Raw genomic sequence first — 27,403 nt, forward strand, 5'->3', positions numbered from 1 at the left:
AACTAAATTGTAGATTGTTAATTATGTTTTTTAAGTGTTAAATATAAAAAATCATGCAATTATTATAACTTCCTGTGTAAATAAAGACATAAATCCATGTAAGAGGTTTTTTTGTTCAATTCCTGCTTTGAAATGAAAATTCTAAGGAAAAATAATAGATAAAGGTTAAATTTCATATTCATTCAAAAACAAAACAATTTAAATATCTTATACATATGTATATATTTAATATATGTATTTATTGTAATTCTAAGTATTATTACTGGTGTAAATTTTAATTATTTCACTATATATATAAAAATACATCATTAATATATGTATTCACTGTATACTGTATGAATATATATCTACAAAACTATAGAACTACAGAATTATACTGTATAAAATAATTACAAATTACTAAATATTACATTGTATAACACATTTACACAACATATAATATAATTACATTTTTAGCCAATTCCTAAACCAAATGTTATCTCTCTGTCGATAATGTCCTGAAAAGCTCTACTTAAAATTGTCATATTTAAATTTATGGATTCTTTGAAGAGCTCCAATAGTGGAGTCTTCAGTCTACCCCCCATGATGTTGCTCACCTGCTCCAGTCTGTCAATTTCTGCCATTTGTCATTTTACAGAGACATCTGAATCTTCAGGTTTTAACTCTTTCAGTGCAACTTTTTCAGTGGACAAACATGTCATTTTCTTCGTACTTCATAGATTTGATTTTGGGGATAACTCAATTTTGGAGATTTTGATTTTGGCTTCTGATAAGATTTAATTCTGTCTGTTTTCAAAAACTTAGTATGATTTTTTTCCTTTCAAGATTCTCATGTTTTCTAGAAAAATCAAGGGATTGCGCAAATTCAAATAAATTCTGTGTCCATTAACTGATCAATATTTGTGCATTGATGCCAATTTATTTTCTTAACCTAAATCACATTTCGGAGGGTTTCAGCTTTCGAAAGAATAATTTATACAACCAATGGATGAATTTAATGTCCGGTTATAAGGTTTTATTTACATAGCATGGATAAGTGACATAACTTCTGTCAGAGAGTGTACTTATAACACGTCTATGAAACGGCTATTACCCTTTACCGGTATACTATCTTTAACACTATCATCATACTTTTTCAATCAAACATATACTATATCAGAAAACTCTCAATTTTTCTAACCAGACTAAATCACTATCTTAAAGTGCAACACATATAACATTCTATACTGAGGTAGTACATTTAAAGGTGCAATCAATATTCAAGTCAATAACTCAATAACATTTAAACAGCAGCAACAAGTGGGGGACCCATTCGTACAAATGTATGAACTCCTGGTAGGTATATATTAGTGAAGACATCAGAATGTATGAGCTCCTGATGGCATATATTAATGAGGACATCAGAATGTATGAGCTCCTGATGGTATATATTAGTCAGGACATCATAATGTATGGGCTTCTGGTGGTATATATTAGTGGGGACATCATAATGTATGGGCCCCTGGTAAAACAGGCAAAATTGAAGGAAAGTTGATATTTATATATTTTTCTCATACTGCAATACTTATGGCTAACAGTTTGCTAACATTTCACTGCAACAGTCTCTGTATTTCTACCTCCGCAGTATGGAATCCGGGTAGTGTGTCAGTAAATGCGCTGCTGATGAATGTAGTAGAATAATCAATATATTTTCAAAAGCTTTATTGATCAGGTTTCAAGTCAACACATTTTGAAGTCAAACACAGGACCTCTTCATCAGGACAAAACCAGGTTTTGTCCTGATGAGGAGGTCCTGAGTATGACTTGGATCTGTGTCTTGCAGTGGCTGATATGTGCTGAACATATTGCATAGGTGCAACTCATTCATTTTTCTGCATTTTGGTGTGTTATCAGTTAAAACCGTATTGTACTCTATCTGTTCTCCTAGTTTGCTCCATATCTTCTTCATACCGCCACAGTACAGAACACACAATACCATTTTTCGGTCACAGCTTCTCTCACACTCACCTCTTTAGTAGCAGTCTCATGAAGTAGCTTTTTAGAAACACATGGCTTTGCCCAAACTTGCGGCCAGCTCTCCATAATGACAGTGTCAGTGTCCTGCATGCAAAGTCATAAATCTGCTCTCTCTATTGTGGCACTCTCCCTCACACTACTCTGATGTAGTTGAGGCAGCTAATTCTTTGCTTCTTATGGGCAGGTGCCTTCATGCGCCTCTTTGTTATGGCAATCCTCATCTCCCTAATGTTGGCTTCCTTTAAGTGTGGTCATCTCCAATGCCTAACACAGATCTTACATGCTACAACTCAGTCTGGAGCTTGTTACATGCTCCCCTTTGGCCTATCCTTGAACTAGAATGGCATATCATCAGGACCACCATCAGGGCATTATTACCCTTACTGGTGTATGGTTCCTGTGAGCTGGAGCGGCCCGGTGTCAGAGTTTTCATATACAGAAGCAGTGTATGGATGGAGCAGTAGGAGCAGTGTCATTGTGACAGACAGCTGGGAGAGGCAGCCAGTGCTGAGCGACAGGAGGGTGGGAGTTTTCCCCATCCAATCCTTGCTGAGCCTGCACTCCTGCAGTATTATTCCCAATCAGTCATCACAGAGCAGCAGGAGCAGTGCAACCCCCGCTGGGTGAGTGCAGAACCTGTGCAAGTGAATGGTGTCCTGACAGATGGGGCAGGAACATGGGGCAGGATGGAGACAGAAGGGGCAGTATGGAGACAGATGGGGCAGGATCATGGGGCAGGATGAAAACAAATGGGGCAGGATGGAGACACATGGTGCAGTTTCATGTGGCAGGATGGAGATATGGTGCATGATGCAGACATGTGGTGCAGGATCATGGGCAGGATGGATATGATGGAGACAGATGGGGTAGGGTTACAGCACAGATGAGGCAGGATCATGGCAAAGATAGGCCACGATCATGGGACAGATGGGGCAGGGTCATGGGACAGATGGGGCAGGATGGAGACAGATGGGGCCGAATGGAGACAGAAGGGGCAGGATGGGGAGATCATATGGGGCAGGATGGGACATCACATGGGAAGAATGGAGACTCATGAGAGCAGGATGGGAGAACATATGGATGGAGCCAGGAATGAGACACAAGGGGGGCAGGATGGGGGAGATTACCCTAGGGGCTAAATAAGGTATATTATTACTGAAGTCATGTATTTTATTTTCTGAGGATACAGTTTTCAATGGGGGGTCCTGTTACTGTGCAGAGTGACACTATGTCGCATTTTTTCTTCATCTGGTGTAGTGTAGAAGTTGCCAAAAAATTAAGTAATGTGCTCTTCAAGCGGTGCTCTAGATAACTGTGTTATTTCCTGCAGAGACAAGCCCTGGCTGGAACAAGTGATGGTGGTCTATGTTGGATGAAGATGAAAAGCGAAGATGAAGGACTTCACCTAGAAATGTTACAGGTGAGTCAGTGTGTTACCTGTACACTGACAGTATACACTGTATACTTTATACAGAGGTCCTATGTACAATGTCATCAGTGATCACTGTATTACCTGTACACTGACACTGTATACAGAGCTCCTGTGTTTAATGTCATTTGTGATCACTATATTATCTGTACACTGACACTATATACAGAGCTCCTGTGTACAATGTCACCAGGATCTCTGTATTACCTGTACACTGACACTGTATACAGAGCTCCTGTGTATAATGTCACTGCTCACTGTATTACCTGTACAATGACACTGCATACTAAGTACAGATCTCCTGTGCATATTGGCACTTATGGTGATATAATTATTGTGTTTTTTTTATTAATGATCAGTATTGTAGTATTCGGTCACTATGTGGTGGTAATATGTGGTCGTGCCATGGTGTGGCTGTATTTGTTCCTTGTATGTGGTATTATAGGTTACTTTGTGGTGGTAATATGTTGTCTGGTCATGGTGTGGTGGTATTTATTCCTTGTATGTGGTATTATTCGGTCATTGTGGTGGTAATATGTTGTCTGGTCATGGTGCGGTGGTATTTGTCGTTTGTATGTGGTGTTAATGTGGTATAATTGGTCATTTTAAACATTGAAAAATAAATAAAAATATACCAAAATTGTATTTGATATTTTAACAAATGATAAATAGGATAGAGCAGAGCTTGGCCAAAACAAAAGCTCTTGACTATGTATGTGATATGGTGATGGGAATTGATAATGTGTGATTGGTGAGGATGTGGTGCAGAAATGGAGCTTTTCCAAGAGAGGGCAGGGGGACTGTTGATGGTTCGAGGGGTGGAGGAGCCTGGGCTGAGTCTCAAGGGGGCCCTGAAATTTTTGCCAGTATGGGGCCCCGAAATTCCTAGTGGCAGCCTTGCATACCATAACAGTGAGTGCTTACTCACCCAAATTATTCTTGATAGTGGCGATATTTCTCCCGTCCAACCTCCTCCTGTGTTTTTCTGTTTTATCTGTGCATTTTTGTTTGTTTGGAAAATATTGACATTTATGCTCTCTAAGACTAGAGCCTGCTAGATTGACCCATTACCATCTAATTTCAAGTCCATTGTAACTTGAAGGACATCATGAAAAAACATCACCATATACTGACATTATCTCTGACATTCCAGGAGTGCATCTTTCTTTTAACTTCAGTCATGACTTCATCACTCAGTTGTATCTTATTGCCTAACATTTATCAGTCACATATTTGTCATAATTCTGCATTCACACATGATGTCTGATTTTTTTATTATCTGACAGCACGCACACAGACCCATAGATTAGAATGGATGTATTCACACATTCATGAAAATCATGGATACAAGTGTGAGATTCTTGAGACTGATCAAGGTTTGAAGATCAGATTCATGTGAATGTGAATGTATCCTACCCCCATCGACTAAAATATTAGTGAGAAATGACATTGCATGTATCACACATCATTGCAGCATTGTTGAATAAAGATGAGCAAACCCAAACTGTAAAGTTTGGGGGTTCGTAACTAGAGATAAGCGGTGTTCGAGTCGAACTGTTCGCCAATTTCAAATTCAAGCTGTTTTGGGCGGTGTTTGAGCCGTTCGACGAACCCGAACAATTTGCTTAAAATTCAGCTGTTCGAGTTTCTGTTCGATAACTGTTAGTTCACCAAAAGCCTAGCTTAATTTGCAGATTAAAACTGTTATTGTTAATCATTGTTAATAGACTGTTTCAGTGTATAGTGGGCGGGGGATAGATCTGTGCTGAAATAACGCCGATCTCCATTTTTTTTCTTTCCCGCATTTACAGAGGGGTGGTGCAGTCTCTCAGCCTATCAGCAGTGCACACACACACACAGCAATGTGCATGTGATGCACACAAGCAAGGGCATGTGTCATTGGCTGTGTATGTCACATGTCTTTGCCCTATAAGAACCAGCCATTTGCTCCGTCACCACCATTTCCTCACTGCTGCAGCTTAGTCTTAGACGGCACTGCTGCTGCTGTGGGCGCTATACAGAGTAAGAGTGTTTTTTTCGAGCAAATTGTTAGAGAGATAGGTTTAGGGAGTCGGGAGGAGTCGGTACTAGTTGTCATATCAGCCCTTTTCAGGGTAGGTTACAGCAGTTCATAGCACTGTTTGCCAGGCAGGTCTGAGCCAGTGCTGTGCAAGTGTTAGTCACAGCATTTGGTGTAATCTAGCTCAGCCAATCCTTTTGGGCTAGTAGCACTGTCTGATAGTCATCTGAGTATCCCGCCTGTGAAGCTAGCTACACCGCCTGTGTATCTCAATTTTTACTGCATCTAACCCAGTAAATCATTTTTGGGTTTTGGGCTTAGTAGCAGTGTCTGCACGTCAGCAGAGTAGCCCGCCTGTGAAGCTAGCTACACCGCCTGTGTATCTCAATTTTTACTGCATCTAACCCAGTAAATTGTTTTGGGGTTTTGGGCTTAGTAGCAGTGTCTGCACGTCAGCAGAGTAGCCCGCCTGTGAAACAAACTATACCGCCTGTGTATCTCAATTTTTACTGCATCTAACCCAGTAAATCGTTTTGGGGTTTTGGGCTTAGTAGCAGTGTCTGCACGTCAGCAGAGTAGCCCGCCTGTGAAACAAACTATACCGCCTGTGTATCTCAATTTTTACTGCATCCAATCCAGTTAATAGTTTAGGGCCTAGGAGCAGTGTCTGCACGTCAGCAGAGTAGCCCGCCTGTAAAACGAACTATACCGCCTGTGTATCTCAATTTTTACTGCATCTAATCCAGTTAATAGTTTAGGGCCTAGGAGCAGTGTCTGCACGTCAGCAGAGTAGCCCGCCTGTGAAACTAACTATACCGCCTGTGTATCTCAATTTGTACTGCATCTAATCCAGTTAATAGTTTTGGGCCTAGGAGCAGTGTCTGCATGTCAGCAGAGTAGCCCGCCTGTGAAACAAACTATACTGCCTGTGTATCTCAATTTTTACTGCATCTAATCCAGTTAATAGTTTTGGGCCTAGGAGCAGTGTCTGCACGTCAGCAGAGTAGCCCGCCTGTGAAACAAACTATACCGCCTGTGTGTCTCAATTTTTACTACATCTAATCCAGTTAATAGTTTAGGGCCTAGGAGCAGTGTCTGCACTGTCTGACGAGCCCTGGTGCAATACGTTATGATGTATAGCCTTGGCCAACGAGCTCAAGAGGTGGGGCAAATCACACTGCAGGAGTGGTCTCAGATCAGGGACCTATGCACCCTTCTGCACAGTTTTGAAATTGCAGCGAAGATGTTTAGTGCTGACGATGCCATTATCAGCATGACCATTCTGGTGATTTACATGCTGGAGCACACCTTACACAGTGTTCGGAGTCAGGTGGTGGAACAAGAGGAGGAGGAGGAACAATAGGAGTCGTATGCGGAAGAGATCATATCCAGCACCAAGGTGGCTGGCATTGGAGGCTGGGGGAGAGGGATTACCGAGGGCGCATGGTAGCAGCCAAACTGTTGAGGAAGGTGCAGGAGGCGAGGAAAAAGTGGAGGACAAACTGGCGCTGGGCATGGAAGACTCATCAGATGAGGGAGACCTTGATCAAATTTCTGTTGTGCAAAGTTGGGGGGAGAGGGCAGACGAGGGAAGCATGATTCTCACCTCGCCACCACCAAGACAACAAGGACTTGGTCCTCCTGGATGCGCAAGACACATGAGTGCCTTCTTGCTGCACTACCTGCAACATGACCCTCGGATTGTCAGAATGCGAAGTAATGCCGTCTACTGGGTTGCCACACTCTTAGATCCCCGGTACAAAAGCAAATTTGGTGAAATAATTCCTGCCATAGAAAGGGATTCATGCATGCAGGAGTATCAGCAGAGACTGTTACAGAATCTAACATCTGCTTTTCCACAAAACATTAGTGGTGCACGTACTCAATCTCTGAGTTCTAACTTGCCAACCGTGGGACAATCGAGTCATCACTCTAACAGTAACAGTAACATCGTATCTGGTGGTAACAGCAATTCTTCCAATCGTTTCAAGATTTTTTTAGACCATCCTTTGCAAGGCCACAGGAGACAAGAAGTCTGATGCACAGCCAACGCCTAGAGAGGATGGTACAAGAGTATCTCCAAGTTAACATCAATGCCATGACTGTGGAACTGGACCCTTGCTCATTTTGGGCTTCCAATCTTGGAAAATGGCCTGAGCTCGCCACTCACGCCTTGGAGATCTTGTCATGCCCCGCAGCCAGCGTTCTCTCTGAACGTGTGTTCGGCGCTTCTGGTGGTGTGCTGACAGATAAGCTCACGCGGCTGTCCAGTGACAATGTAGACAGACTAACGTTCATCAAGATGAACAAATCCTGGATCCGCAAGGACTTTTCTACCCCTGTGTCATCTTGGGGAGACTAAAAGCTTGATGATTTTTGAAAATCACCTCACCAACCGTTTTAAAAAACTCTGGAGAAATTGATGCCACTTAAGTGGTGTCTGTGGCCAAAATTTTTGAAAAAATGGAGACTCTTTTATTTAGTCCCCTTGCTGAGTTTTACATGACATCGCCATCGTCAATTCCAGGTGGGTGGGATCGTCTGCAGAGTTGTTTACTCATACTATGGCCTGGGATTCAGAGGTCTGCTCTAAAGCTTCAGTGTCTGCTAGTCAGCAGAGTAGCCCAGCCACCCACCGCCTGTTTACCTAAGTACTATTTTTAACGGCATCTGACCCAGGAAATCCTTTTGGGCCTAGTAGAATTTAGTGCTACTCAGCAACGTACCCCACCCATGAAGCAAGCTACACCGCCTGTTTACTTAACTACTATTTTGTAATGGCATCTAGCCCAGGAAATCCTTTTGGGCCTAGTAGAATTTGGTGCTACTCAGCAGCGTACTTCACCCATGAAGCAAGCTACACCGCCTGTTTACCAAAATACTATTTTGTAACGGCATTTAGCCCAGGAAATCCTTTTGGGCCTAGTAGAATTTAGTGCTACTCAGCAGCGTACCCCACCCATGAAGCAAGCTACACCACCTGTTTACCTAAGTACTATTTTGTAATGGCATCTAGCCTGGAAAATCCTTTTGGGCCTAGTAGAATTTAGTGCTACTCAGCAGCGTACCCCACCCATGAAGCAAGCTACACCACCTGTTTACCTAAGTACTATTTTGTAATGGCATCTAGCCTGGGAAATCCTTTTGGGCCTAGTAGAATTTGGTGCTACTCAGCAGCGTACCCCACCCATGAAGCAAGCTACACCGCCTGTTTACCTAAGTACTATTTTGTAGCGGCATCTAGCCCAGGAAATCCTTTTGGGCCTAGTAGAATTTGGTGCTACTCAGCAGCGTACCCCACCCATGAAGCAAGCTACACCGCCTGTTTACCTAAGTACTATTTTGTAACGGCATCTAGCCCAGGAAATCCTTTTGGGCCTTGTAGAATTTGGTGCTACTCAGCAGCATACTTCACCCATGAAGCAAGCTACACCGCCTGTTTACCTAACTACTATTTTGTAATGGCACCTAGCCCGGGAAATCCTTTTGGGACTAGTAGAATTTAGTGCTACTCAGCAGCGTACCCCACCCATGAAGCAAGCTACACCGCCTGCTTACCTAAGTACTATTTTGTAACGGCATCTAGCCCAGGAAATCCTTTTGGGCCTAGTAGAATTTGGTGCTACTCAGCAGCGTACTTCACTCATGAAGCAAGCTACACCGCCTTCTTTCTTTCTCAATCTAACCCCTCGGCTCTGGGGTGTCCACTCTCCCTCCAGCTCTCTCCTTCTCACAGGTGGACTACCACGTGTTTTCACACTGTGGCGAATCTTTTGGGCCCAGGCATATGAAGTCGTCGAGGTAATGGATAATCTGTGCTGACTTACAAACGTCCATGACAACACATTCGAGGAAGCAACTAAACGCCTCAAATAGTGAGCAGGATATGGAGCACCCAATGGGCAAACAGCGATCTATGTAGTATGCTCCTTCACAGAAGCAGCCCAATGGGAGGACACTATTCGGAGGCACAGGTAGTAACCGGAACGCCCCCTCAATGTCTGCTTTGGCCATTAGGGTGCCCCTTACCAACTTCTTGACCCGCCTGATTGCCTCGTCAAAGGAGATACAGTACATAGTACTGTACTTGGTTCCGCGTCGATGTTGTCGTTTACTGACCTGCCCCTTGGATATGACAAATGGTGGATTAGTCTGAATGTATTGGGTTCATTTTTTGGCACAACTCCCAACAGGGGTACCACTACATCTTCTAAGGAAAGTGTTCTGAATGGACCCGCCACCATTCTACCTAAAGATATTTCTTTTTTTACTTTTTTTGTCAAGACGTCTGGGTGTTGGTAGAGTGAGTTTAGATTTTTACTCCAGCCTTTCTTGATTTTAGAAGGGCATGACATGCTTATATCTGTGTCTCCTCCTCCTTTTACTCCTCCACCTCTTTTCTTTTCGCATGACTATATGTAGTTGTGACTTTTCCATGTGTTTGTTGTGTCTTCTTAGCAGTTTGTCAGCTTTTGGACACCTTTTAAGGTGTTTTCTATGTGTTTTCCATATGTTTGTATGTGTTTGTGTTTGCCTGCCATTGGTTTCAATGGGGTTCGACGGTGTCCATCGAACATGTCACTATTCGACGAACCGAACCCGAACACTGGGGAGGTGGCTCATCTCTATTCGTAATGGACACCAAGAACTCCATTACCGAACCCGGAACACAAACTTTTACCAGATATCCAGTTTACTGTTTGAAATAAAGTTTGACAGACTGAAGTGCAGCCAATCAACAAGCTTTTAGGCTGTGGGCACTTCCTCAACCATCACCGCCATGCCAAATATTGGCACCAAGTCACCCGAACTGCATAAATGCTGGGCTCCACCACCATTCTTCTCTAATTAGTGTAGGGACAAGATAAAGCTGGAGTGAGGGACAGCATTAGACTTTGTGTGTGTACATGTGTTTCGTTGGGAGTACTGTGCCAAAAAAACACTGTGTGTACCCTGCACCCATATCTGTGGAACACTCTGCCTTTAAGACTCTGTGTGTACTCTGCACTCCCATCTGTGGGAGTACTGTGCAAAAAGCCGCTGTGCGTGCTCTCCATTCACTCCATCCATACATGTGGGAGTACTGTGCCAAAAAGCCACTGTGTGTACTCTGCACCCCCGCCAGTGGGAGTACTGTTATGGACTGGTAATTTAGGAGCGACATGCGACTAGCTCTGGGCAGGTGGTAACTATACAGACCGCAGTTCCTGATCTTAACACAACACTAGCAGTAGCCGTGGGATGTTCCTGTCACTCCCTGGACACCTCGTCACAGCCGGAGAACTAGCTACCCTAAAGGTAGAAACAGGAAAGCTATCTTGCCTCAGAGAAAATCCCCAAAGGATAGGACAGCCCCCCACAAATATTGACTGTGAGAGGAGATGGAAATGACATACATAGTATGAAACAAGATTTAGCAAAGGAGGCCAATTCTAGCTAGATAGACAGTAAGGAAAGAAACACTGTGCGGTCAGTAATAAAAACTAGAAAAAGTCCACCGCAGAGATATGCAAAAATCTCCACACCTGTGTGGAGGGCAAAAACTGCAGCTCAGAGCTTCCAGCTTAGCTGAATAGATCCATACTGATAAGCTGGACAAATGAGCAAAACATAGAATGTGCTGAACAATAAAGTCCAAAACAAGTGGACTGCAAAAGGACAAAAGGACTTATCTTTGCTGAACTGGACAGAGTGTCAGGGAAATCCAAAAGAGCAGTGGCTCCAAGCAGGAACAATTGACAACTGGCATTGATTGAGGAATAAGGGCAGACTAAAATAGCTGAGCCAGAAAGACGATCAGTGGGAGCAGCTGCTGATGCTAAATCCAAGAAGCAGCTATACCACTCAAAACCACAGGAGGGAGCCCAAGAGCAGAATTCACAAAAGTGCTACTTACAACCACCGGAGGGAGCCCAAGAGCGGAATTCACAACAGTACCCCCCCTTGAGGAGGGGTCACCGAACCCTCACCAGAGACCCCAGGCCGATCAGGACGAGCCAAGTGAAAAGCACGAACCAAATCGGTAGCATGGACATCGGCGGCAACCACCCAAGAATTATCCTCCTGGCCATAACCCTTCCACTTAACAAGATACTGAAGCCTCCACCTCGAAAAACGAGAATCCAAAATTTTCTCAACCACATATTCCAACTCCCCCTCAACCAACACCGGGGCAGGAGGATCAACAGAAGGAACAACGGGTACCACATATCTCCGCAACAAAGATCTATGGAAAACATTGTGGATGGCAAAAGAGTCTGGAAGGGCCAAACGAAAAGACACTGGATTGATAATCTCAGAGATCTTATAAGGACCAATAAACCGAGGCTTGAACTTAGGGGAAGAAACCTTCATAGGAACATGACGAGAAGATAACCAGACTAAATCCCCCACACGAAGCCGAGGACCAACACACCGACGGCGGTTAGCAAAACGCTGAGCCTTTTCCTAAGACAACGTCAAATTGTCTACCACATGAGTCCAAATCTGCTGTAACCTGTCCATCACAGAATCTACACCAGGACAATCAGAAGGCTCAACCTGCCCTGAAGAAAAACGAGGATGGAAACCAAAATTACAAAAAAAAGGCGAAACCCAAGTAGCCGAACTGGCCCGATTATTAAGTGCAAACTCGGCCAACGGCAAGAAAGCCACCCAATCATCCTGATCAGCAGACACAAAGCATCTCAAATAGGTTTCCAAGGTTTGATTAGCTCGCTCAGTTTGGCCATTTGTCTGAGGATGGAACGCTGAAGAAAAAGACAAATTAATGCCCATCCTAGCACAAAAGGCCCCCCAAAACCTGGAAACAAACTGGGAACCTCTGTCAGACACAATATTTTCCGGAATGCCATGCAAACGAACCACATGCTGAAAAAACAATGGAACCAAATCAGAGGAGGAAGGCAATTTAGGCAAAGGTACCAAATGGACCATTTTAGAGAACCGGTCACAAACCACCCAGATAACAGACATCCTCTGGGACACAGGAAGATCCGAAATAAAATCCATGGAAATATGCATCCAGGGCCTCTCAGAGACAGGCAAAGGCAAAAGCAACCCACTAGCGTGGGAACAGCAAGGCTTAGCCCGGGCACAAGTCCCACAGGACTGCACAAAAGAACGCACATCCCGCGACAAGGAAGGCCACCAAAAGGACCTAGCCACCAAATCTCTGGTACCAAAAATCCCAGGATGACCGGCCAACACCGAACAATGGACCTCAGAAATTACCTTACTTGTCCATCTATCAGGAACAAACAGCTTCCCCACAGGACAGCGGTCAGGTTTATCAGCCTGAAATTCCTGAAGCACCCGCCGTAAATCAGGGGAGATGGCAGAAAGAATCACCCCTTCCCTAAGAATGCCAACCGGCTCAAGAACTACAGGAGAATCAGGCAAAAAACTCCTAGAGAGGGCATCCGCTTTAACATTCTTAGATCCCGGAAGATATGAAACCACAAAATCGAAACGGGAGAAAAACAGGGACCATCGAGCCTGTCTAGGGTTCAACCGCTTGGCCGACTCGAGGTAAATCAGATTCTTATGATCGGTCAAGACCACAATACAGTGCTTGGCCCCCTCAAGCCAATGTCGCCACTCCTCAAATGCCCACTTCATAGCCAACAACTCCCAATTGCCGACATCATAATTGCGTTCCGCAGGCGAAAACTTTCGGGAAAAGAAGGCACATGGTTTCATCAAGGAACCATCAGAATTCCTCTGTGACAAAACGGCCCCTGCCCCAATCTCAGAAGCGTCAACCTCAACCTGAAAAGGAAGAGACACATCCGGCTGACGCAAGACAGGGGTGGAAGTAAATCGGCGCTTAGGCTCCTGAAAGGCCTCAACAGCCTCAGAGGACCAATTTGTCACATCAGCGCCTTTCTTCGTCAAATCGGTCAGGGGCTTAACCACACTAGAGAAGTTGGCAATGAAACGGCGATAAAAATTAGCAAAGCCCAAAAATTTCTGAAGGCTCTTCACAGATGTGGGTTGAATCCAGTCATGAATGGCTTGGACCTTAACAGGATCCATTTCTATAGACGAAGGAGAAAAAATAAACCCCAAAAAAGAGACCTTCTGAACTCCAAATAGGCACTTAGACCCCTTCACAAATAGAGCATTATCACGAAGGATCTGGAATACCATCCTGACCTGCTTCACATGAGACTCCCAATCATTGGAAAAAATCAAAATATCATCCAAATACACAATCAAGAATTTATCAAGATAATTGCGGAAAATGTCATGCATGAAGGACTGAAATACAGAAGGAGCATTAGAAAGCCCGAAAGGCATCACCAGGTATTCAAAATGGCCTTCGGGCATATTAAATGCAGTTTTCCATTCGTCACCCTGTTTAATACGAAAAAGATTATATGCCCTTCGAAGGTCAATCTTGGTAAACCAACTAGCCCCCTTAATCCGAGCAAACAAATCAGAGAGCAAAGGTAAAGGGTATTGGAATTTGACCGTGATTTTATTAAGAAGGCGATAATCAATACAGGGTCTCAAGGAGCCATCCTTCTTGGCAACAAAAAAGAATCCCGCTCCCAATGGTGACGAAGACGGCCGAATATGACCCTTCTCCAAGGACTCCTTAACATAGCTCCGCATAGCAGTATGTTCTGGCACAGACAGGTTGAAAAGTCGGCCCTTAGGGAACTTAGGGCCTGGAATCAAGTCAATAGCACAATCACAGTCCCTATGTGGAGGAAGGGAACTGGACTTGGGCTCATCGAATACATCCTGGAAATCTGACAAAAATTCAGGAACATCAGAAGAGGGTGAAGAGGAAATTGACATTAAAGGAACGTCACTATGTACCCCTTGACAACCCCAACTAGTCACAGACATCGATTTCCAATCCAACACTGGATTGTGTACTTGTAACCATGGAAAACCCAGTACAACAACATCATGTAAATTATGCAACACCAGAAAACAACAATCTTCCTGATGTGCTGGAGCCATGCACATAGTCAGCTGAGTCCAATACTGAGGTTTATTCTTGGCCAACGGTGTAGCATCAATACCCCTCAAAGGAATAGGGCTCTGCAAAGGCTGCAAAGAAAAACCACAGCGCCTGGCAAATTCTAAGTCCATTAAGTTCAGGGCAGCGCCTGAATCCACAAATGCCATAACAGAGAAAGATGACAATAAGCAAATCAGGGTCACAGACAGGAGAAACTTAGGCTGTACAGTACTAATGGTAACAGATCTAGCAACCCTCTTAATACGCTTAGGGCAATCAGAGATAGTATGAACTGAATCACCACAGTAAAAACACAGCCCATTCTGACGTCTGTATCCCCTCTGTTCCGCTCTAGTCAGACTCCTATCACATTGCATAGGCTCAGGACTCTGTTCAGAGGATGCTGCCATATGGTGCACCACTTTGCGCTCACGCAGGCGCCGATCGATCTGAATGGCTAGAGACATAGATTCGCTCAGACCAACAGGCGTGGGGAACTCCACCATAACATCTTTAAGGGCTTCAGAAAGACCCTTTCTGAAAATTGCTGCCAGAGCGTCCTCATTCCATTTAGTGAGCACAGACCATTTTCTAAATTTCTGGCAGTATAATTCTGCCGCTTCTTGACCCCGGCACAGAGCCAACAAGGTTTTTTCCGCATGATCCACAGAGTTAGGTTCGTCATACAATAATCCGAGCAATTGAAAAAATGCATCTACGTTAAGCAATGCCAGATCCCCTGACTCAAGGGAGAATGCCCAGTCCTGAGGGTCACCACGCAGCAGAGAAATAACTATTTTAACTTGCTGAGTGGGGTCACCAGAGGAACGGGGTTTCAGAGCAAAAAACAATTTGCAGTTATTTTTAAAGTTCAAAAACTTAGATCTATCCCCGTAAAACAAATCTGGTGTAGGAATTCTAGGCTCTAAGGCTGGAGTCTGAACAACATAATCTTGGATACTCTGAACTCTTGCAGCAAGCTGATCCACACGAGAAAACAAACCCTGAACATCCATGTCTGCGCCCAAATCCACCCAGAGATTAAGAGGAAGGAAAAAGACAAAACAGACTAAAGAAGAAAAAAAAAATGGCTCAGAACTCTTTTTCTTTTCCTTCTTTTGAGATGTATTCAACTCATTTTTGGCCAGTTGTACTGTTATGGACTGGTAATTTAGGAGCGACATGCGACTAGCTCTGGGCAGGTGGTAACTATACAGACAGCAGCTCCTGATCTTAACACAACACTAGCAGTAGCCGTGGGATGTTCCTGTCACTCCCTGGACACCTCGTCACAGCCGGAGAACTAGCTACCCCTAAAGGTAGAAACAGGAAAGCTATCTTGCCTCAGAGAAAATCCCCAAAGGATAGGACAGCCCCCCACAAATATTCACTGTGAGAGGAGAAGGAAATGATATACGTAGTATGAAACAAGATTTAGCAAAGGAGGCCAATTCTAGCTAGATAGACAATAAGGAAAGAAACACTGTGCGGTCAGTAATAAAAACTAGAAAATGTCCACCGCAGAGATATGCAAAAATCTCCACACCTGACTAAAGGTGTGGAGGGCAAAAACTGCAGCCCAGAGCTTCCAGCTTAGCTGAATAGATCCATACTGATAAGCTGGACAAATGAGAAAAACATAGAATGTGCTGAACAATAAAGTCCAAAACAAGTGGACTGCAAAAGGACAAAAGGACTTATCTTTGCTGAACTGGACAGAGTGTCAGGGAAATCCAAAAGAGCAGTGGCTCCAAGCAGGAACAATTGACAACTGGCATTGATTGAGGAATAAGGGCAGACTAAAATAGCTGAGCCAGAAAGACGATCAGTGGGAGCAGCTGCTGATGCTAAATCCAAGAAGCAGCTATACCACTCAAAACCACCGGAGGGAGCCCAAGAGCGGAATTCACAACAGAGTACTGTGCCAAAAGCTGCTGTGTGTATTCTGCATCTCGTCTGTGGGAGTACTGTGCCAATGAGCCACTGTGCATACTCTGCACCCATATATGTAGGAGTACTGTGCCAAAAAGCCACTGTGTGTACTCTGCACCCCATCAGTGGGCGTACTGTGTCCAAAAACCCCTGTGTGCACTCTGCACTTCCACCTGTGATAGTACTGTGCCAAAATGCCTCTGTGTGTACTCTGCACCCTTGCCTGTTTGAGTACTGTGCCTTTAAGCCTCTGTGTGTAATCTGTAACCCTGCCTGTGGAAGTACTGTTTCAAAAAGCCTCTGTGTACTCTGCACCAGTGTCTCTATGAGTAGTGGCACTAAAACTATAGTTATACTCTACCGTTGTGTCTGTGCAAGTTGTGGCCAGGCCTATGAGTAGCGTGCCTTAAAAATAATTATACCCTGCAGCAGTGTGTGTATGAGTAGTGTGCCTAAAATATAAGTCTGCTGTGTCTGTGCCAGTTGTGGGCCAAAAAAATATTTTTCTCTACCACTGTGTCTGTACAAGTTGTGACTGGGCCTAAAAAATAATTTTACTCTACCACTGTGTCTGTACGAGTAGTAGGCCTAAAAAAGAATTACATTCTGCAGCCATGTCTTTGCGACTAGTGTACCTAAAAATAATTCTACTCTGCTGCCATCTCTGTGAGAGTAGTGTGCCTAAAAACCACTTCCAAAAATGAGGAGAGCATCAAATAGGGGACATGGCGGTGTTGGTGTAGCTGCTGATGGTGGTGCTAGTGTTGCCGCTGCAGTGAGAGGACGTGGTCATTCTGTGCCTGATACGTGCCCAAATAAAACATCTTCCTCTGGTGTACGCAAGTGAGAGAACGTAATGCTGCATAATTTTATAAGGTTGAGTACTGCTGCTTGAATGGTAAGGCCCCAAGATATTGAAAAGGTGTTAGATTGGATGGCTGAGAGTGTCTCCAGCTCCTTTGCATTATCTTCCACCCTGTCCATTGGAGAGTTGACGTTTGACCACCATAGTCATCTGGCTTCCACCTCATCCCCTTGCAAATCAGCCAAGCAGTCTGAGCCCAAGTCATACAGCAGTCTCTTCAGCTTTTTGATGAGTATTCTGGCTGGGGCTCCAAGAGGCAAGAGGCAGCATTACAACAACATGGAGGAAGTGTATGTGTCCATGCGTCTCCATGTACTAACTGAGTTGTCTTCCCCATTTATCTTCTTGGTCTCCAAATAGTAGTCATTGCCTGAGCTTGCCCTTTATGGTTTGCAGGTGCTGGCCTGCCCTGTGGCAAGTGTACTATCAGGGCATGTGTTTAGCACAGCAGGGAGTGTGATCACAGACAGGCGGATGCGCCTGTCTACAGCCACCATGGGGAAGCTAACATTCATTAAAATGTACCAGACGTTGATCCCATAGAACTTGTCCATACCTTTGGCTGAATAGACAACTATACCAGCCACAGCCAGCCAGTGTTCATTTCTATTTGCCATTTGTTTCATTTGGATGCCTCCACAAATAAAAAAAACTGTGTTGGCTATCTCATACTCTGCCTTTTCCACCTATACCTCCATGTCCATCCCCTCCTCCTGGTTGTAGCTTGTTAGTTTACTTTGGATTCATTGTATGTTCCTTTATGTCAGTTACCTGAAAAAAAATAAAACAAAAAACTCCTAAAAAAACAAACATAGTATTGTATTACTCCTTCCTTGCCTCTTTGACCTACACCGCTACATCCACCTCTTCCTAACTTAATCCTACCCCTCCTGTTTCTACATTGCTAGTTTTAGTTTAGTTAATTCTTGGTTCTTTTAAATCAGTTTCATAAAAAAATAAAAAGTAAACACTAAAAAAAGAAAAAAAAATACACCCCCCACAAAAACAGTGTTCAATTAATCCTCCCTTGCCTCTTCCACCTACTCCACCACATTCACTTCCTCCACTTGGAACTACACCTTTGTTATGCTCGCACTTGGGCTGTTTAGTGCGCGCGTAGATCGTGGTCCCATTGTGCTGTGGGCCGAGGAGGGCCAGGAGTGGTGTGACTAAATGTCTCCCCAAAACTGACTCTGGATGCATGGAAACCAGGACTGACATCGGTCACATGGCAGCTGAACTCTCAATGAGATATGAAAGTACTGGAAGTCACGACTGCTATACAGGCAGGCAGGTAAGGACCCAGTTCAAACTGGATGGGCAGAGACAGCTTCAGGAACTGGATCACTGACAGGTACGACTGGAATAGAGGAATGGGTAGGTGTGTAGTAAGAGTTATTTTTTAATGGTTTCAACACTCCAATTAATTAATACTAATTATTGATATATTGACATGGTTTCAATCAGATATATATATATATATATATATATATATATATATATATATATATATATACTCACTTGCAGGGCAGTTTGCAGAAGATCATTGAAGTTTAAATGTCCAACCTGATGACCCACATAACAAAGGTCATTTGTTGTTTAGTAAATGACCAGTTATTTGTTATTAGTAAATGTATTTGTTATTAGTAAATGACCATGTCATTAGTTTTCAGTAACTGACCAGTTTAAGGAGGTTTCTTCCCTGCATTCCAATGAATATCAAAGTTTTTTACTAATATACATTGGACAGTATAAAATATAAAAGACGATTGGAACCTTGGGGAAGGGAGAGATTTTTGGAGGGAGAGAGACAGACATACAGAGATGGACACAGCCTGATGGATTTCTACCATAATAATGTAATGTTTGAATAATGCTTTGTATTTATTTTACTTTATTGTTTAATCTTATCATTTATTAAGTAAATTCAATTTAGGTTACTAAATTCTTGTGTGAACATTTTCTTATTCATCACAATCCTTGAATCCGTTACAAAACAGTAGGACCCAGTTCAGATAAGACAGACATGAGTGGCTTCAGAAGAAATGGGTGTCTGGCAAGGGGGTACTGGATGGCAAGTGGAGACAGACAGGGATCCACAGATGCAGACAGACAGGGACCCGCATATGTGGACACAGGGACCTGCAGATGCGGACAGAGACAAACTCATTTACAGTGAAGTAGCACGCAAACCACTAATGTAGCAAAGGGGCAACAAATTAGAGATAGGTAAAGGCTCAGACACTGCAGGTTTTAGAGATAGGTTCAGATTCAGAAACAGGGAATTTAGGAAAAGATCCAAACTTAAATACAAACAGGTTCAGGGCTTGGTCCTAATTCAGACAAGGAGAGACCCAGTATTCAGCCCCCAGGGTGGTGGAAACAGGAAAGGACCTCACAATTAGCAGTTGTACAAACACACTGAAAGAGAATGTTGCTCAGGCAACTCCCAACAGGTGGAGGTGCCTTAAGTACCAAGAGCCTCCCAGCAATACACTGGGGACACTTTAGGAATGCATGCACTGTTTCTTTACCAATCTGGAAGTGCACGCACATGTGCCCTAGGCATGCAGTAAGCAGAGGACCAGGAGTTTATTGCACACAGTAAGCAGAGGACATGGAGCTCACTGCACAGCATGGGGTGGTAAGTACGTCGGTGTCACTGCATGGTGGGGATGGGAAGCAATGCAGTGGCATAAGCAGTGGTGTTCCCACCTCCTGGTTGTAGATTGATATTTTTAGTTTTCTTAATTATAGGTTGTTTTAAGTCAGTTCCCTTAAAAAACTAAAGAAAAAAATAGAAAACAAAAAGTGTTTGATTACTCCTCCCTTGCCTCTTCCACCTACACCTCCATGTCCACTTCCGCTTCTTCCACCTACTCCACTTCCTTCTCCACTTGACCTCATCCTCCTAGTTATCTTTATTATTTTTTTATTTCTGCTCTGCTTAGCGTAGGTACAGGATGCAGCTATAGTGAAGAACAGTATTAGGTTTTGTGTGTGCTCAATTTTTCATGCCTGTGATAGTACTGTGCATACTCAAACGTTTTTCTAATCTGCAACCGTATCTGTGGGAGTCATGTGCATCAAAACAAATTTTTCTACTCTAATGCACCTGTATCTGTAATAGTACTGTGCGTAAAAACAAATTTTTCTAATCTGCAACCGTGTTTGTGGGATTACTTTGCATAAAAACCACTTAAAAAAAGGAAGAAAGCATAAAATAAGGGATGTGCACCATGGGTGCCCTGCCTTGTCAGCCAACGCACCCAAGGCAATGACAGGGTCATTCAGGACTGGGGCGCATGCGGCGTACCTGTCAGGTTCCCTGTCCAAATTTGTTTGCAGGGCAATTGTCCTGCTATTACCCCCATTTTTCTTCTGCTTACTTTTCCAGCCCCTAGCCCTTACTATGACCATTTTAAAGCACCGAAGTACGGGTCGCCATTGATTTCTATGAGGTTCAGGGTCAAGTTGGGATACCGAACCAAACTTGTAACTCCAGTTTGGCTGAACCCGCTGAACTCTAACATCCACGGGTTCGCTCATCCCTATTGTTGAAGAATAAAGTGGAAAATTAGTAGAATTAACTTTTGCTTTCCTGTAACATCTCTATTCCTATCTAAAAATCCGCTATAAAAAATGCTATAAAAGTAAATCAAACCCCCCTTCATCACCCCCTTAGTTAGGGAAAATAATAAAATTAAAAAAATGTATTTATTTCCATTTTGCCATTAGGGTTAGGGCTAGGGTTAGGGTTAGGGCTAGGGTTAGGGCTAGGGTTAGGGCTAGGGTTAGGGCTAGGGTTAGGGTTAGGGCTAGGGTTAGGGTTAGGGCTAGGGTTAGGGCTAGGGTTAGGGTTGGGGCTAGGGTTGGAGCTAAAGTTAGGGTTAGGGTTGGTGCTAAAGTTAGGTTTAGGGTTGGGGCTAAAGTTTGGGTTAGGGTTTGGATTACATTTACAGTTGGGATTAGGGTTGGGATTAGAGTTAGGGGTGTGTCAGGGTTAGGGGTGTGGTTAGGGTTACCATTGGGATTAGGGTTAGGGGTGTGTTTGGATTAGGGTTTCAGTTAGAATTGGGGAGTTTCCACTGCTTAGGCACATCAGGGGCTCTCCAAACGCGACATGGCGTCTGATCTCAATTCCAGCCAATTCTGCGTTGAAAAAGTAAAACAGTGCTCCTTCCCTTTCGAGCTTTCCCGTGCGCCCAAACAGGGGTTTACCCCAACATATGGGGCATCAGCGTACGCAGGACAAATTGGACAACAACTTTGGGGTCCAAGTTCTCTTATTACCCTTGGGAAAATATAAATGGGAAAAAAAAGGATTTTTTAATTTCACGGCTCTGCGTTGTAAACTGTAGTGAAACATTTGGGGGGTTCAAAGTTCTCACAACACATCTAGATAAGTTCCTTGGGAGGTTTAGTTTCCAATATGGGCTCACTTTTGGGGGTTTCTACTGTTTGGGTACATCAGGGGCTCTGCAAATGCAACGTGACGCCTGTAGACCAATCCATCTAAGTCTGCATTCCAAATGGCGCTCCTTCCCTTCTGAGCTCTGCCATGCGCCCAAACAGTGGTTCCCCCCACATATGGGGTATGAGCATACTCAGGACAAATTGGACAACAACTTTTGGGGTCCAATTTCTCCTGTTACCCTTGGGAAAATACAAAACTGGGGGCTAAAAAATAATTTTTGTGAAAAAAAAAGAATTTTTATTTTCACGGCTCTGCGTTATAAACTGTAGTGAAATAATTGGGGGATCTAAGCTCTCTTAACACATCTAGATAAGTTCCTTAGGGGGCTACTTTCCAAAATGGTGTCACTTGTAGGGGGGTTTAATGTTTAGGCACATCAGGGGCTCTCCAAACGCGACATGGCGTCCCATCTTAATTCCAGTCAATTTTGCATTGAAAAGTCAAATGGCGCTCCTTCCCTTCCGAGCTCTGCCATGCGCCCAAACAGTCGTTTACCCCCACATATGGGGTATCGGCGTACTCAGGACAAATTGCACAACAACTTTTGTGGTCTAATTTCTTCTCTTACCCTTGGGAAAATAAAAAATTGGGGGTGAAAAGATAATTTTTGTGAACAAATATGATTTTTTATTTTTACGGCTCTGCATTATAAACTTCTGTGAAGCACTTGTTGGGTCAAAGTGCTCACCACACATCTAGATAAGTTCCTTAAGGGGTCTACTTTCCAAAATGGTGTCACTTGTGGGGGTTTCAATGTTTAGGCACATCAGGGGCTCTCCAAACGCAACATGGCGTTCCATCTCAATTCCAGTCAATTTTGCATTGAAAAGTCAAATGGCGCGGCTTCCCTTCCGAGCTCTGCGGTGCGCCCAAACAGTGGTTTACCCCCACATATGGGGTATCAGCGTACTCAGCACAAATTGTACAACAACTTTTATGGTCCATTTTCTCCTGTTACCCTTGGTAAAATAAAACAAATTGGAGCTGAAATAAATTTTGTGTAAAAAAAATTTAAATGCTAATTTTTATTTAAACATTCCAAAAATTCCTGTGAAACACCTGAAGGGTTAATAAATTTATTGAATGTGATTTTGAGCACCTTGAGGGGTGCAGTTTTTGGAATGGTGTCACACTTGGGTATTTTCTATCATATAGACCCCTCAAAATGACTTCAAATGAGATGTGGTCCCTAAAAAAAAATGGTGTTGTAAAAATGAGAAATTGCTGGTCCACTTTTAACCCTTATAACTCCCTAACAAAAAAAAATTTGGGTTCCTAAATTGTGCTGATGTAAAGTAGACATGTGGGAAATGTTACCTATTAAGTATATTGTGTGACATATCTCTGTGATTTAAGGGCATAAAAATTCAAATTTGGAAAATTGCGAAATTTTCAAAATTTTCACCAAATTTCTGTTTTTTTCACAAATAAACGCAAGTTATATCGAAGAAATTTTATCACTATCATGAAGTACAATATGTTACTAGAAAACATTGTCAGAATTGCCAAGATCCGTCGAAGCGTTCCAGAGTTATAACCTCATAAAGGGACAGTGGTCAGAATTGTAAAAATTGGCCCGGTCATTAACGTGCAAACCACCCTTGGGGGTAAAGGGGTTAAAGGCATGAGTACCAGGAAATCCCTTATACTGCGCTCCTTGATAAAGCCCAACACCAAATCTTTACCAATTCATTTGGTCCCCAGATAGGCCTTTTGACACCATTTTAACCAGTTCCTGGCCAAGCTATCAGGGGGAGAAAAGGAAATGCTTGTCTGTTTTTCACTTTTTTTTGCCAAAAAAAATTGTGACCACAAAGACCACTAAAGTACACTTTAAATTTTGTTCCCCTTTCTGTAACAATTTTGATATATCAGTGACATGTTTGTTTGTTTTTTTTTACCAGGGCAATGAACATTGATTTCAATTGGATGAAGCTTTTTCTTTTTATTTAATTTCTCACTCCTTTTCAAATTTATTTATTCACATATTTATTTCTTACATTGTGCCCTTTATAAGTTCATAAAAGATCTTTGCGGGCTTTTCAACATTTAAATATAATTTTTGATTTCTGATTTTCCCTATGATTGGTACATTAGCCTCATTTACAGTGTCCCACCTGATTGCAGAGCTGATTTGGATCTTGATAGCAATTAGAAAGGCAGAGATGACAGTAAGCCATCTCTGCATTCTCTATGGAGAGTTCATCAGTGTCTGACCGCCAGCTCCCTGCTCCTGCAACTGTTTGATCATGTCATATGTTGACTGCCTGGAGCTTTTTTTAGTCTATGGGTGATCCATAACCTGAACTAAAACTCAAGAATCTATATTTAAAAGTGACCAGAACAAGACTACAGCAGCCAATGAATGGCTGCAGCAGTCACAAGCTAGCTAGTTATAAACAAGCTTCTGGATTTTCTTTGCTTGATCAGCAGGAATAGGAAAGGTAAATAGTGTTTATATTTTTATCTTCCAGCTTTTTTTATTTTTTAGGTTACTCATCTATTTTCCCTATTCTACTACCTTGTTTGGTACAAGATCTAGTACAGTGTGTTTCTGTCCTTCGGCTATATAAGCGACCTGTAGCAATGGGAGTAAAGTCAATAGTTCGGACTATTTGTGGCAAGTATTATGCTGTGTTTAGCGGCCCCGTTCTGAAGCCAAATGATTCAGCAGAAAATGTTTACTCATATGGCCCATAAACTGTACATGGGCTGCTGCATATCAGAAGTATCTAGCTAAATCATTAACTCCTCATCATTCTGTATGTGTGTGTGAGTCCCAGTCTCATTGTTTTTTTTCCAACTCCTTTCAGAAACTAGAATTGGTTGTTAACGTATAATACTGCCTTTGTTAAATGCCTGCGGAATGAGGTAAGTTTGTAGGACAGAGGCCAAGTTTTTTTTTCAAGCATACCACAGCCGAAGCAAACAGCCCTTTAACCTTTGAAGTTTTATTGCACTTTTTATAAACTAATATGGATGTTCAACTTACTTTTTACTGCTTAAGCAGAATACGGTTTATGATTAGCCACTTAAAAAGGATGTGTCAAATTGGAAAAAACTTCAATAATTCCTTGTCCGGCACATTGTCAGTGAAAACCATGCTTTTTCTCACCAATATTGCCCATTCAGGGAAAAACAACTTTACATGTTCAATTTGCTCATTCTGAAAAAACAGCGTTGAATATGTATTAGGGGGTACACTAAAGATGATACTAATGTTATTCTACCTATACATGTGAAATACAAGCAATGATAGACCGAGCTAACTGGCTTACTTATTAACCTGAGTTATGCTGGTACAAAACATGTGCTACATGTTGAAAATGATGAAAATCGGAGGACATTTTTTAAGCAGGCCATTGCCATATTAGAAGTTTCCTGGCACATTTGATAACCATTCTCTTTCAGGCTCCCTTCACACATCCGTTTATCATGTTAGTATGCGGTCTATTTTTAAAGGACTGCAAATACAGACATACGCACACCTATTGAATTCAATGGTGGTGCGCACATGTCAGGTTTTTCACACGTGTCCGTGTCCGTGTCCGTGTGAAAAAGCCAGTACCACAGACAAAATGCTTTCTGCATGTGTGAACACTGATGACACACGCATGACATTTGTTTTTCATCATTGTGACATGTACCTGTGCCTGGGAAAAGCCATACAGTTTGCTCTGTTTCCAGGCGCCGGGTGCTGAAGACATCTGTCATCATTATCCCCTGCTTTCCCTCTCATATTGTAAAAAATACACAAAACAAAGTCCTTTAAATAAAAGGACATAGACTCCTTTATTTGAAATAAACACTCCCCACCCCACTTTACCTATTTATTAGTGTAAAATTAAAAAGCACAATATTCCTCACTTGTTTGATGATAATCCATTTGTCCCACTCCGTAATCCATCTCTGCTTCATATGGATGCCTTGCAGAATGGTGGCATGATGCGACTCTTCAGGCTGGCATCCAGAAGACATTGAGGTTACCACAGATCACGGAAGCGGGCAGCTCATTGTGAGTGGCCCAGTGAACTGCAGTGACTTCAATGATATCACTGCTATCACCATGAGAAATTTCTCACAGTGCTAGCAGTAATCTCATTGAGGTCACTGCAGTTCATTGGGCCACTCAGGAAGGCATCCAGATGAAGCAGAGATGGATTATAGCATGTGACAAATGGATTATCGCCGAACCCTCATTCTTGAATGCCGTACACATCACTTCCACCTGTTGGAGCAGACCAGAGATGCACTTCAATAGGCAGAAGGGACGTTTCAGAGTATGAAGGGTTTTTGCTGGGCACCTTGAAGTATTTAAGGGAAGCCCAAGAAACAGGTCATTATAATATGAATGTGAAGGACTCCTGAATGAGACTACTTGATTCTGAGCAGGGAAGAAATGCATAGGGAGGTGGTCTTTATTGAAAAGCAGGAGCCCCTACATGGTCCCTTAAAAAGGATGATGTATATGCGCATGGATTCGCGCCATCCTGATGGACCTTGGAAGGTTTGGTACCTGATGCCTGTTAAACTGCAAGCCTTGGGTGAAATTGTTCAATTTTTCATTACACTCCGACATTTGGTAAAGCCGGATATTAAGTTTGTCGGTTTCTGTTGATGTGGTAAACTAAATTGATTTATCTCACTCATTTCTGATGCTTTGAGGGATTCACTTAAATATGCCAAAATATTTGCAGCTGACTGCAAAGTAACATTCAAATTTACTTGCCTGCTATTATAATTCAGGTGTATTTATAAGTTTGTGTGTCACAATTGTTTATCATACGTTTTTTTCCAGGACAAAACACAGACGTTGCACACAGATACAGACATACGGATACACGGATGCCATATGGATGGCACACGTGACATGTGAATGTCACACAGACACAGGTATACGGACACACAGATGGCACATGGACATGGACTATGGATCACATCGGTACTGGGTTTTCCTATACAGGAATCGTGTGAAGGAGGCCTCAGCTTGAGTATCTAGACTCATTAATGCTACAGGGTACTTGATTTTATAAGATATGAGAATTTGTAAGCAGAGGGACCGGGCTGGGGGTACCTTTCTTGCGCCGGGTCCAGAACTGTCAGGGCGGTCTCCTCTGTTGTCCGGGGGGATAGTTTAACCAACTGGACCGACCTTTGCACTCAGCAGCAGGAGGCGTAGTTAGCTCAGGGAGAGCACAGTGTGTGCAAAAGTGGGAGTCATGGCGGGAAGGGACAGCGCGCAGCAGCGAGGGGTGAGCGCTCCTGCCCTCAAGCACCGGCACCGCTCAGGCCCGCACCGGAGCTTCGCCATACCAGCAGAACTTGTGAGAAAAGACGTGCGCCCGCTGATCGTGACTAAGCAAGAAGCTGAGCGCGAGTGTCACCTGAGAGACACAGAGAAAGGAACTACTGTCAGTGCTCTGCTTCCCCTAGTATACTTTTGCTGGACCACGTTGGGCTCAGACCGTGCGGTGGCTTACATCCTTCCAGCTGCACTGATACATGTATTAGGGGTCAGCGGAAGGTGCCGGAGACCATTTTTTTCCTCAGAATTGAGTGACTCCATAATTTTTCCCCTATGCTTGGTTAAAAAAGTAACCATTACTGACTACCACATTTTTTGTTCTTGATTTCATTTAGTGTTTCTTAAAGCCAGAAAGTTGCCATTTGAAATGACTTTAGTTTTG

At 43.2% G+C, this 27,403-nt stretch overlaps 1 long non-coding RNA gene across 1 annotated transcript in view; it reads left to right on the plus strand.

Moving 5' to 3' along the window:
- LOC143800648 (uncharacterized) overlaps positions 1–26,738 on the plus strand; it is a 178,401-nt gene extending 151,663 nt beyond the window's left edge. The window contains exon 4 of the long non-coding RNA XR_013220814.1: positions 26,515–26,738. This is a non-coding gene — a long non-coding RNA (uncharacterized LOC143800648). The remainder of the gene's footprint in view (positions 1–26,514) is intronic.
- The last annotated feature ends 665 nt before the right edge of the window (positions 26,739–27,403 follow it).

This window comes from Ranitomeya variabilis, chromosome 1 (genome assembly GCF_051348905.1).
Source record: "Ranitomeya variabilis isolate aRanVar5 chromosome 1, aRanVar5.hap1, whole genome shotgun sequence".
NCBI classification, from domain to species: domain Eukaryota; kingdom Metazoa; phylum Chordata; class Amphibia; order Anura; family Dendrobatidae; genus Ranitomeya; species Ranitomeya variabilis.